At 36.3% G+C, this 12,719-nt stretch overlaps 1 pseudogene; it reads left to right on the top strand.

Annotated features, from left to right (window-relative positions):
• Position 1: 1 nt before the first annotated feature.
• Positions 2-12,389, top strand: LOC135836869 (phenylalanine 2-monooxygenase precursor-like; annotated as a pseudogene).
• Positions 12,390-12,719: the final 330 nt, after the last annotated feature.

Below are 12,719 nucleotides of genomic sequence, written 5' to 3'. Positions count from 1 at the left end.
TGAAAAATTAGGACACTTGTGCATTTTTGTATTAACGTAGGTTGGTAGGAAAGTACCTATTTTGAAAATTTTGAAAATTACAAAAATTATTGTTGCCAATTAAATTGAAGGGGCTAAAAATACTTAAACGAAATTTCTTTTAATAGCATTTTTACCCCCTTCAATTTCAAAGATAGACAACTTGTCCATTTAACGTTTTTTTTCCATGTCATACGTGGTTATATCCAAAACTGGAGTTTTGGCATCCATTCATCGGGCCCCTGTATAACAATTTTTTAGACCTGGAATCATTTGGAACCGTTTTTTGATTGGTGGAACCAGTAACCACAAGCACCACCAGCAAAGCAAAACATCAAAGGAGAAGTACATAAAAGAAACCACCAGAACGCAGAACCATTTGAGTTTGAAAAAAATTTAGAACCGTTTTGGAAGAACAATGTAAAAGGTACCTTTTGGAACCAAAACCGGGAACCACTAATATTCAAAGGTTTTAAGAACCACCACCATCACAACCAATTCAAATTCAAACGGATTTCAACCCTATGATTTTGATCATCGAGTCGTCGTTCCTTCACCTATCACCTCGCTTTGAAGGCTACGATATAGTAGGAACAAAAATTATTTTGACCAGTTTTTCGAAAAACTATTATTGTTCATTAATATGCATTTAGTTCGAGGTAATTTTTGGGCGATTTTGTGACGAATTATGTATAACTACCCGGATACCCCCTCTCTTGTACAATATGACCTTTTTTTAACATTTCATTTATCTAGGACATAGCAAGTAAACTATAATGTGAAACAAACATTATTCGAAACGTGGGCTTTTTCAACAATTAAGTATGATATTTTAAGAAAATTCAATTCAGAAATTCAGTTTTGATGTAAAGTTATTTAATCTCACAAGTTCGCATACCCGACTGATGAAAATTGTAAATTTGAACTCGGCACCCTCAATTTACCCCAGAAACGTCCGTTTCATTTCATGTTTGTAGGCGGCTTCATAAACGAGGCAACCCAAGGCCACCACTAATACCTATAGGTATATGTATTTGAATGTGTCAAAAAAGTTGCCTACTCTAAAGGCATAAAAATTACTCGAAACGTGGAGGTTTTTAACGAATATGATTTTCAAAAAATTCAATTGAAAAATACAATTTTGATGTTTTTACGAAAAAATTGCAGTCTATCATGATTTGCGTTTTAGTTCATGTCTCTACAGCCTGAATTATTTTCCAACATTCCAAGTACAATTCACCGATAAGAAATCATTAAGGCTTAAGACACGAGTACCAGGATCACCTGGTAGCGCGTAGAAATATGTATATTATGCAGAAAAAAATGGGTCTATAACATCGATAACATTCATAACATACTTACCATAATCGCCACCTAGAAGTCGATTCAGTGTTTCATCTTATCAACTTCCATTTCGGATGTACCATAAATATTTTAAGTTGTTCGAGCAAAACAGTAGTTATCAACAGTGGCGAGCATATAGGTACTTACTGGGTGATGGAAGAGGTAGTTAAATTTAATCAGTTGATTTAGAAAAAAAAAAAAAAAAAAAAAATAGAAGAAATAAAAATTATCTTGAAATAAATCTTTGACCTCACCAAACATAACGCTGATAATTGCTACTGGTATACCTACATTATCATGGCGGAAATGCGAAATACATGTAGATAACAACAATTGAAGGGGTTTACGAGTTGCGACTTAATCTCGACTCATTTGACAAATATTTTCAGTTGCAAGATTTTTAAATGGCTTACGCTTAGCAACATTCATTCAACCACCCATCTGTTTTAAATGAAGATATTTCCAACAGCACCAACTGACGTAACTGACCAACATCATGTGCAAGTACCATACCATACTATTGTACCATTGTACCAAGTAGACAGATGACTGTTCGACTTGTGTTGAAGTCGTGCTGTGTGTTTATTGAATACGATCTGAACAAAATAAGAAAATTGTAAGTACATACACCTATTTTTAATTTTTAACTACTTGTACCTATACCTTGCAAAAGAATATTGTCTTCACAAATCCATTTTTTCAATTCACGAAAATTTTTTCTCTAAATTTATGCATGGCCTACTCACAGTACTTACCTTGTTCTTTCGACTCGCGAGTCAGGCAAAACTCATCTTTGATCAAATTTTTTACTGCTACATGGTCAATTACTGTACACTTTTTTTTAAAAAAGGCTTGCACTTCTAATTTTCAAGAACGTCGATTTCTGCTAGTCTCCATAGAAGAATGGGTTGAGAAAATTTGACACTGGCGATTCTTGGTAGATGAAAGTATCTTATGGTTATTCAGGCGTTTTTATCCTTGCATTTTTTTCCAGTTTTTATGGCAATTTTTCGATGTTTTCAAAATTGTATTTGGGGGAACACAGAGCCCCGCATGCCCCTTCAGAAAAAATTTTGGTTATTTCTTTATATTTTCTATTGCATGAAACTTTGGTCAAAAATAGTGTAGGAGAGAAACGTATAGTTACTCGCTATAGCAAAGAACTGTATGCCCAAGAGAGTTTTTAAAACCAAATTGATGTTTTTTGGGTACCTACTTAGTCAACATTCTAGTGATCCTATCTCTCAATTTCTTTGCATTGATTGAGTACAATTTTAGGTCGTAAATTTTAAGAATGATATCGTTTTCTCAAAATTTTAAAGCGTTCTTTTGAGAAGAACGAGTTCACATTTGCATTCATTCGCAAAAGAATGCGTTCCGTTTGTGTTCGCAAACTTGTCGTTCATCAATGTAAACATTGCCATGTTTGTTAAATTCGTTGTGAGCAGGTTCGAAAACATTATATTTTGATGCCTCGCATGATATTGAGGCTTGAGCCCATTTTCGAACTCCACCCCTCCCCCTGAAGGCTCTTTTCGTCTTTTCATTTTAGCTTAGAAGTAATTTCAAATTCATAACACTGTTGGAGGACCAAAAAATAAAAAAAAAACATATTTCGATGCATTAGGCAACATTTCTGATTTTATCAGCACAATCAGCTGTGGGAACGTTGTTTTCGAATTTTAATGGATTTTATATGCATACTTTGAGGTCGCTGACTGTGTATTCAACGTTGTTGGCGTATTTTAACTATGGTCATAGCCTACTGAGTCGCCAGGATGTGAAAGAAAATGCCATTTCAAATTCAAGATTGAAATATATTCCTTAATTAAATGCACAACAGTGTAAAATAAATCGATCGACAAAATTCTCCAAACGTTTTTGTAATAAATAAGCACGCCTTGATGATATTATGTAAATTTGAAAAAAAAAGATACGTAGGTAGGTAATGGAAATTTACGTCCTTAGCCTTCGGCACAGTACGTGCCCTTTCGCTCGCCATGAAAACGCTCACTTTCGGTGCTTGTATTTTAATGTACTATTGGCTATAATTAATTTTGACAAATTTACCCTTAAAAATACACCACCAAGCTCAATTTTAGTCAATGAATTTTAGTTTTTAATTTTCAATGAATTTTAAAGGATTTTAAAGAATTCTTAGACTTTTATTTGGCTTTTTGAAAATTCTTTTCATTCGTTTTTCATTAAATTCTTCACAACAGAAGTGGGATACTGGACAATGAGTTAACCATGGTATATAGTTATATATACCTCTGGAAAGGTACACTTCTGTAGTACTGGTACACTTTTTACCTATCGTGATGTTCATCAATATGCAACAAATGGCATGTGTAGTAGTAAAAGGCACTCTGTGTATTTTACTTGTATTTTATCAACACGCCATTTAGGTTTAGTTGGCGTTTTAATGTTCACATTTTGCTGACACTGTGTCTGTGTATTGACATCTGCTTCTCAATTGACTGATTTAACCATGACTCCAACTACAGTGAATTCTAAGCGGATGCACAGTACCTCCTCGCCCTACCTCTCCGACTGTTCAGCCTGTTGATATCTCGGGCATTTTCAAACAGCAATTCGTCAGCAATTTTCCAGCTCGCTCTTGCTATCGGATTCGGAGCTTCTTTTTATATATCAAATCGATCAGTGGTGGTTCCGAGCTCTTTATAGAGTCTTCAGTAGATTTCATATTTTCCTGTGTTGAAAAACATGCTAAATTTTCACTTCCGTTCTTTTCACCATAATTTTTCCAAGACTGAGCAATCTAAAAATCAGCTGGAATTCGTGGAAGAGGCTCCAAAAGGGCTCAAAACTCTCTACAGTTGATTTTAGAGGTAAAAAATTTGACATGAACTGAATCAGACATCAATTTTATCAAATTTTGATATTTTATTCACCGATAATATACCTATTGAATTGTCAAAAATTCACCTAAAATCTAAAAATCAAATTCGGGTAGCTGAAATTTTGGTTTTGGAGGTTTCAGACCATGCTCTTTTTAAAAACCATGGGCTCGTTTGAATAGTTCGAAACATGTCGGAGGAAAAATAAGAATTTTCGTGCCATTAGTATAAGTATTAGGCTGGTATATATGGATGTCGTGGAGATGATTCAGTTAAAAAATATCATTAAAATCCACAAGTGAGTTTTACAAATTTTCTTGACAGAGAAAGCACATTCCTCATTCCTTCATATTTTATATGATCCATTACAAAATTTTTATTTATAAAAATAATCCCAAAAGAAATTTCCAATTTTGAAGCGAAAAAATCGTTCTGAATCGATTGAAGTGGTCACAAGGACGATTATTCTGCGCAGGTACTGAATTTCATTTCATTTTAGCTTTTGTTCACTTTAGAGCGGACAAATAGCGGTTTTAAAAAGGAAAAAATTGGCACATCAATTTTTTCTTCGAGCATGTGTTCAGATGGACCCTCTGAACTACCAGAAAAAAGCCTACCCTCCTACCCATGGAGGAAAATTTTTTAGGGGGCCAAAACCGGTTCTGATTTACGTTTTTTGCGATTTACTTCGCAAATATTATACTTATGTATTTACAAGAAAAACTACCATGACGAAAAATGTTCCCCTTCAAATTCTCGACAATTTGATACTACGCTCGATACCCATCTCTCAAAGGGGGTTTCTAAAAAAAGGGGTGGAAAGAGCAGGTGTTTAAAAAAAGGTCAGCCCAATAAACTAATCAAAGTTACTACTTAATGTCATTTGTTTTCGCTCAAATTTTGTTTACAAACTCTACTCACCCAACTACTGATTAAACCACCGTTGATTGGGCCTCAACCATCCTCAGGGGTTGATGGAGGGGAGGGGTGCTTGATTATCATGTAGTTGAAAAACGAATTTGGATGACGTGCGATATATCGAATAGTATGTTTTCGAAGTCGTTGAATGCGAATATGAACTTATTTTCTGGGTCCAACCCCTCAAAGCCCCTCTATGTCCCAAAAAAGGGGCCCAAATTTCGAAAAATCACGAAAAAGTCGAGTGATAAGTCAAATGGTACGTTTTGAGGTCGCTGAGTACGAATATGAGCTCATTTTTTGAATCCAATCCCTCAATGTCCCGCTGTGCCCCCAAAAGGAGGCCCAAATTTCGAAAAATCACTAAAAAGTGGAGTGATATGTCAAATGGTACATTTTTGAGGTCGCTGAGTACGAATATGAGCTTATTTTTTGGATCCAACCCCACGAAGCTCATAACTGCGTCCATAAAAAGGTCAAAATTTTGAAAAATTGTGAAAGGTCGTGTGATATATCGAATGGTGTGTAGCACAATAGTTATTTACCCCAAAAAGTTAACCACAAAATGTGGTAAGTATGATCTTTTTCTCAAAAGATTTACACGATTATTTCACATACATTTCTGAGAAATCAAAAATCTATAAGTATCTCTATAACACTGATTGGAGTTACTTTCGGAGGAAGGAGGAAGGAGGAGAGAGGTAATAGGTATTATCAAGGTATTATCGGGATCGCTATTCAGAAAGTTTGAACGTGCCATTTGACATATCACTCGACTTTTTTGTGATTTTTCAAAATTTGGGCCCCCTTTTTGGGACACAGAGGGGCTTTGAGGGGTTGGACCCAGAAAATAAGTTCATATTCGCATTCAACGACTTCGAAAACATACTATTCGATATATCGCACGTCATCCAAATTCGTTTTTCAACTACATGATTCAGTTGTGTGTTACTTGAAAAATCAAGCACCCCTCCCCCCATCAACCCCTGAGGATGGTTGAAGCCCAATAAACGGTGGTTTAATTAGTTGTTGGGTGCGTAGAGTTTGTAAACAAAATTTGATCGAAAACGAATGATATTAAGTAGTAACTTTGATTAGTTTATTGGGCTGACCTTTTTTTTAAACACCTGCTCTTTCCACCCCTTTTTTTAGACACCCCCTTTGAGAGATGGGTGTATCGAGCGTAGTATCAAATTGTCGAGAATTTGAAGGGGAACATTTTTCGTCATGGTAGTTTTTCTCGTAAATATAATATTTGCGAACTAAATCGCAAAAAACGTAAATCAGAACCGGTTTTACCCTCCTAAAAGATTTTCCTCCATGGGTAGGAGGGTAGGCTTTTTTCTGGTAGTTCAGAGGGTCCATCTGAACACATTCTCGAAGAAAAAATTGATGTGCCAATTTTTTCCTTTTTAAAACCGCTATTTGCCCGCTCTAAAGTGAACAAGAGCTAAAATGAAATGAAATTCAGTACCTGCGCAGAATAATCGTCATTGTGACCACTTCAATCGATTCAGAACCATGTTATCGCTTCAAAATTGGGAATTCCTTCTGGGATTATTATTTTTATAAATAAAAATTTTGTAATGGATCTTAAGAATATGAAGGAATGTGCCTTCTCTGTCAAGAAAATTTGCAAAACTCACTAGGATTTTAATGATAGTCTACAACTGAATTATCTCCACAACATCCATTCATACCCAAGTACACTAATAGCAGAAAATTCCTATTTTTCCTCCGACATATGTTTCGAACTTACGCGGAAATGTCTCGAGGTGTCTACCTCCGATTCAAACGAGCCCGTGGTTTTTAAAAAGAGCATGCGGACTGAAACCTCCAAAACGAAGAATTTGATTTTTAGATTTTAGGTGAATTTTTGACAATTCAATAGGTATGGTATTATCGGTAAATAAAAGATCAAAATTTGATAGAATTGATGTCTGATTCATTTCATGTCAAATTTTTCACCTTTAGAATCAAACTGTAGAGAGCTCTAGGCTCTTTTGGAGGTTCTTCCACGAATTCCAGCTGATTTTTAGATTGCTCAGGTGAAAAGAACTGAAGTGAAAATTCAGCATGTTTTTCAACACAGGAAAATATAAAATTTACTGAAGACTCTATAAAAGAGCTTGAAACCACCACTGATCGATTTGATGAGTAAAAACTAACTGCTTTTTTACGTTATTTTCCCGCTCTACTTGTTCACGAGTAGAAAATTGTTCAAAATAGGAAAATCCAAAAATCTGCTGCAGGTTTCAGATTGGTTTGAAATCCTCTCGAATCGATTCGGAAGTCGAAAAAAGATGGAAAACAAATCTCAGTTTTTACTCGATTAATTTTTTTTCAAACCCTCAAAAATTAAAGATGAGTGATTCTCAGACATCAAAATTGTTCTGATGATACATTTTTTTTCGCTCTTTGGATTTTTTTTGGTACCTAATACCTATCTTCATGGATGAAATTGTTTAGGCTAGTCCAATTGCTGTATAACAGTACATGAGTCGACGAGAGGAAGGGACAGGGTATAAACTTCGCCGTTTTGCTGCAAAATTCACGCGCCAGCATATTACTGCAAATGCAATATTCGAGGTTCTTATTTTACACAAAAGAAAACAATTTCCAATATCTCACACTTTCTACGCTTTATTCTATATTCTGCTGTTCTGAACACGAATCAATTTTTTGTTCACAGGGTGCTCGTGTCAATAAGTAAATTTACATCTTGCGAAAAAAAAATCGCAATGGGTATCAGCGTTATTCCCAGTCTGTTGGATGGAGAAACGAAACCGATGGCTAAAACAGTTGGTGACATCGTTGACACGGGCAAATACTACAGACATCCTGATTCAGCTCTGATCTCTTACCCTTTGGTGGTAGCAGAATCTACAAAAATTGGATCCCTTCCAAAAGGCGATAGAAAAATAAAAATTGCTGTGGTAGGCGGCGGAGTTGCGGGTGTGGCTTCGTGTTACGAATTATCCAGGCTGGGAAACAGTGATAGAATTCAACTGACTCTATACGAATCGGATCCGAAACACTTTACTTTCATCGAACACGCGTATTTTGGCGCGAAAACGTTTGGAAAAAAAGCGGGACGTATTTTCGCAGCTAGAACCGAAGAAGATGAGAATAAAAACAACGCCGAAAAATCGAGTGAAAATAATCGACCCTGCCCAAAAGAGCATACTGTGTACGAAATTGGAGCAATGAGATTTCCTGAAATAGCCGGTATGACATGGCATTATGCCAGAGTTGCTTTCGGAAACGATGCAAAAATCAAGGTGTTTCCCAATCCGGGAAAAGTTCCTATACAGAATTTGTGTTCGGTAACCGTTCAGACAGGTACTGTATGAATGATTGGTTAGACATGAAGTCACCTGCACGACGCGTAGCTATGATTGTTCGTGCAGGTATGTTCGGTGATCCGGAATTGCCGACCTCTGGTCATTTTCTCATCGGCGGTAAATATCCGTACGTGGTCGCTGCCGAATTGGCGAGTGGAAAAACACCGACTGAGCGATTAGAACAAATAAACAAAGACTGGAAAGATTTCGCTAAAAAATATGACCCGCTTTCCTTGGAAAATGCTGTTCGACAAATTATTCGTGCTGAAGTTGAAAGAGGTTCGTTAGCGAACATCGGTGGGCTATGCAGAGTCGAAGATAAAGTCAACTATTACTCCGAATTATTTGGTTGCTTTGGGTTCGGTACCGGAGGGCTTAAATCCATTCATAATATGTCGCTTACAGAAATGATGAGGTTATTATTATGGGACTACGTCAACGAGTATACTTTACCAGTTGAAGAAAACGTCGAATTTGTTCGCAGACTCTTTCAACGAACAAACGAGAAGCTGAAAGTGCATGTGAAACATGCTCGCGTTTGTGACGTTTGCCACGACGCATCCACCGGTAAAGCGTTAATATTTTCGTATAAAATTCGCCCTGAAACGGATGAAAATTCCTCACCAGACTGCGCGAAATCAAATGAACTATCCTCATCGGATGTTGATGATTCCGATTATGTTATTTTACCGCTAACGCTTCCTGAACCGGATGAAAATTCCTCACCAGACTGCGCGAAACCAAATAAAGTTTCCTCGCCGCATGTCGATGATTTCGATTATGTTATTTTAGCAGTAACGCCTCAGCAAATGCATTCCATGATATCTCGTGCTGGATTTAGTAATATTGCTAGAAATGTACGCTTCGGCGATTATAATCAACAATGTAAGAAGGATGTGTTGGCAAGACCGCCACTGGTATTATCCACCGAGCATGATGAGCCCAATTCCGAAATATTTACCGCTATAAAACAAGTTCATATGACGTCCTCATCGAAAATCTATGTTACCCTTAAGGAGGAAGACTTTAACAAACACGCGCCCAATTTCCAGGACCAAGGCAAAATAAAATCCATCGTGTCTGATTGCGGCTTAGGATCCAGCTATATTGTTCCGAGTCCTATATTGGAAAACATATGCGAGGAGACGGGCGAAAAATATCTTAGTTTATTACTGAGTTATGCCTGGGAAGAGGATACCAAGCGATTACAGCATAATTTCTACGAATACCCAATAAATAAGACCGATTCTGAAGCCAACAAAAAAATGATGGAAGCAGTCATTAATCGTACTATGCGTGATGTGAGAGATGCTGAGGACCTGGAGGGAGTGACATACAATCCTTGGTGGTTTGGAAAATTGTTGAGTGATCCCGATTGCAAATGGAGCGACCCACTGTCACACGATTGGACCACCGATTATTCAGCAGGTGCCTTTAAATTGGATACTCCCGGATGTCATTACAACAGCAATTTGTGTTTTCGTTATCATACCCACGCAGTTGATCCGAAGTTGAAGAATAGGTTTTTCATCGCTGGTGACAGCTACAGTCATCTAGGCGGATGGATCGAAGGTGCGTTTATGAGCGCCATAAATGCGATAACAGGATTAGTTGTCGCTGCTAACGATGGTAACATTGAAGCTTTGGAACCAGAAGCGCGAAAAGTGATCACAACTTTGGATAAAGTGGTATCCGTTTGATTTTCAGCGTACGTATACCTACCTAAAATTAACGTCCCTAAATAACAATTAATGGGTGATTCATGATTATGCATTATTTTAATTATATATGTAGGCTACATGTATTATTTTCACATAGCAACTCATAAAATTATAATCGCATATATTGTACAGTAGATAGGTGCATATCTAATAGGTACATATGAGCATTGAGCATGATTATGAACTTTTGATTTCATTGATTGAGATAAAAATTAAATAACGTATACGTATACGTATATTTATAGGTGTACATACTCACATGATTACTTTGTAATTAGGTATACTTATTAGTAATTTACATAGTATACTTAGATAATGAAAATGTGCCGATACTTATCCGATCAATAAAAAAATACACCTTAAAATTTATCGTCAAGTAGGAAGTATTGTCTATTTTAACTTAGACGCATTTCATATCCAAGAGTGTCACTTTTTGATAGGTAACTTTACGGTTCAAATGGTCATACGAAAAATTGAACGGGTGTAAGTTTGCTGTCGAACATTGATAGGTACCTTTAGCGATTTACAATCAATTAAGCGATGATAAGGTAGGTATAGTCGTCGTATATATAACAGGAAGTACATACGTATTATTATGTAGTTTCAAGTGCTAACCTCAACAACCACTTACGCATCGGAATTTCTGAAACTCAAATTTAATATTTCTCAGATTTTGAAAATTAAAAACTTCAACTAAAATTTACCTAATATGTACATATTTTTCAATTACTTACATGGGTATTGGGTACATCATTCATTTTCGATTTTTGAAGAAATTTCAAAACTTTGGGCCATTTTTCTTGATAAAATCAAAATTTCATTAAACTGCGTTTGAAATTTACTGGAATAAGTGTCGGTTCTTCGACCTCTTGAACCGATTGGAGACTATTTGGAGTCATTTTGGGATCTTTAGTGGGTTTTTAGAGTTTTCATTTACAAAAAAATCGTCATAAAAAAGGCATAGGTCAGAAGGTGATATTTCCTTTTTGTAGTGCATGTCCTAGACTACTAGATAGCGTCGCTACCTCGAAAATTCAATTTTTGCTGTTAGGTCACTTTGCAGGCCGACTCCTCAATTTTTGCCTAACTTTGAAATTGAAGGGGCTAAAAATACTTTAAAAGAAATGATGATAAAATTTGTTCACTTTCCAAAGTATTGCCTACAGGATGAATCCGGAGTCTTCTGGTTAAATTCAAATGTAGATAGTACTCGAGGAGACGAACAAAAAAAGTTATTATGATAAGTTGCCTATCTTGTAAAATGAAGGGGCTACGTGTGCTTCGCAAAACCAAAAATTTACCAATTTTGAAAAATTCATCAAAAATAAGAAAATGTTTGAATCATTCAAGTGATGTCCCTAACCCATAGTACTCAAGTGGACGAACAAAAAGTGGTATTATGACCAATTGCCTATCTTCAAAATGGAAGGGGCAAACCTGATTCAAAATTTCCAAATTTCAAGTGCCCCAAATTTGAATTTTGAAATTGTGCTTGCCACTTCAATTTTTAAGATAGGCAATTGGTCATAATAACATTTTTTGTTCGTCCACTCAAGTACTATGGGTTAGGGGCATCAATAAAATGATTCAAACATCTTATTTTAAAAGAATTTTTCAAAATAGGTAAATTTTAGTTCAATAATGGGGTAATTTCTTCAATTTGCAGACAGTAAGAAAATGTTTGTATTATTCAAATCGTGCCCCTAACCCATTTTTTCAAAGCTCGATTGCCCCTTAAATTTCAAAGATAGGCAACTTGTCCATCTAACGTTTTTTTTTTCAAGTCGTACGCGGTTAAGTATATCCAAATCTGGAGTTTTGGCATCCATTCATCCGGCCCCTGTACAACAATCTTTGAAGTCAAAACTCCGGCCCCAGAGATTTTTCGGTTGGTTGTTCAAATTTATCAGCGGAAACCGCAACTACTTGTGTAAACGAGTATTTTGCATCAAGTAAAAATAAGCAAAAGTTGCGTCGCGTTTTCGATCGCGTAATTACGGCGTATTTACGCCTCTGTTTGTGTACGTTTTCGGATATACGCGGCTATCGTTTGTTTAGACGTTTGTTGTTATTTTCCTCAACGAATTCATAGCTTTTGAAATTATTATCCGTTTTTCACTCGTTATGAAAACATTCTCCGTTATTATTACGCGAAATTTAGTTGAATAAATGTCAGAAATGTACGTTGCTTTTATTCATCCTACATTATGGTGACCCCGACGTGATTGAAATTCAGCAATATCTCAAGTGAGATAATCGTTCCGTTTTCAATGCTTCGGTAATATCCAATCTTGGGTAAGCTTTTTTAATTCGTTTCGAATTCGTAATTCGCTACTTCCGTAATATCCATGTTGGATAATCATCAGTTCGCTTCGCAATCGTAATCGTTTCAACGTTCGTCGTACGTTGGAATTCGAAAATCGCATCCGTTCGTAATATCCACTCCGTGGGTACTCCAGTATATCGCATCCGATCGCTAATATCCACAATCCGTGGGTACACTTCAGTAACGC

This window comes from Planococcus citri, chromosome 2 (genome assembly GCF_950023065.1).
Source record: "Planococcus citri chromosome 2, ihPlaCitr1.1, whole genome shotgun sequence".
Classification (NCBI taxonomy): Eukaryota; Metazoa; Arthropoda; class Insecta; order Hemiptera; family Pseudococcidae; genus Planococcus; species Planococcus citri.
The sequence above is the reverse complement of the archived record's forward strand: the minus strand, read 5'-3'. Positions and strand labels throughout refer to the sequence as shown.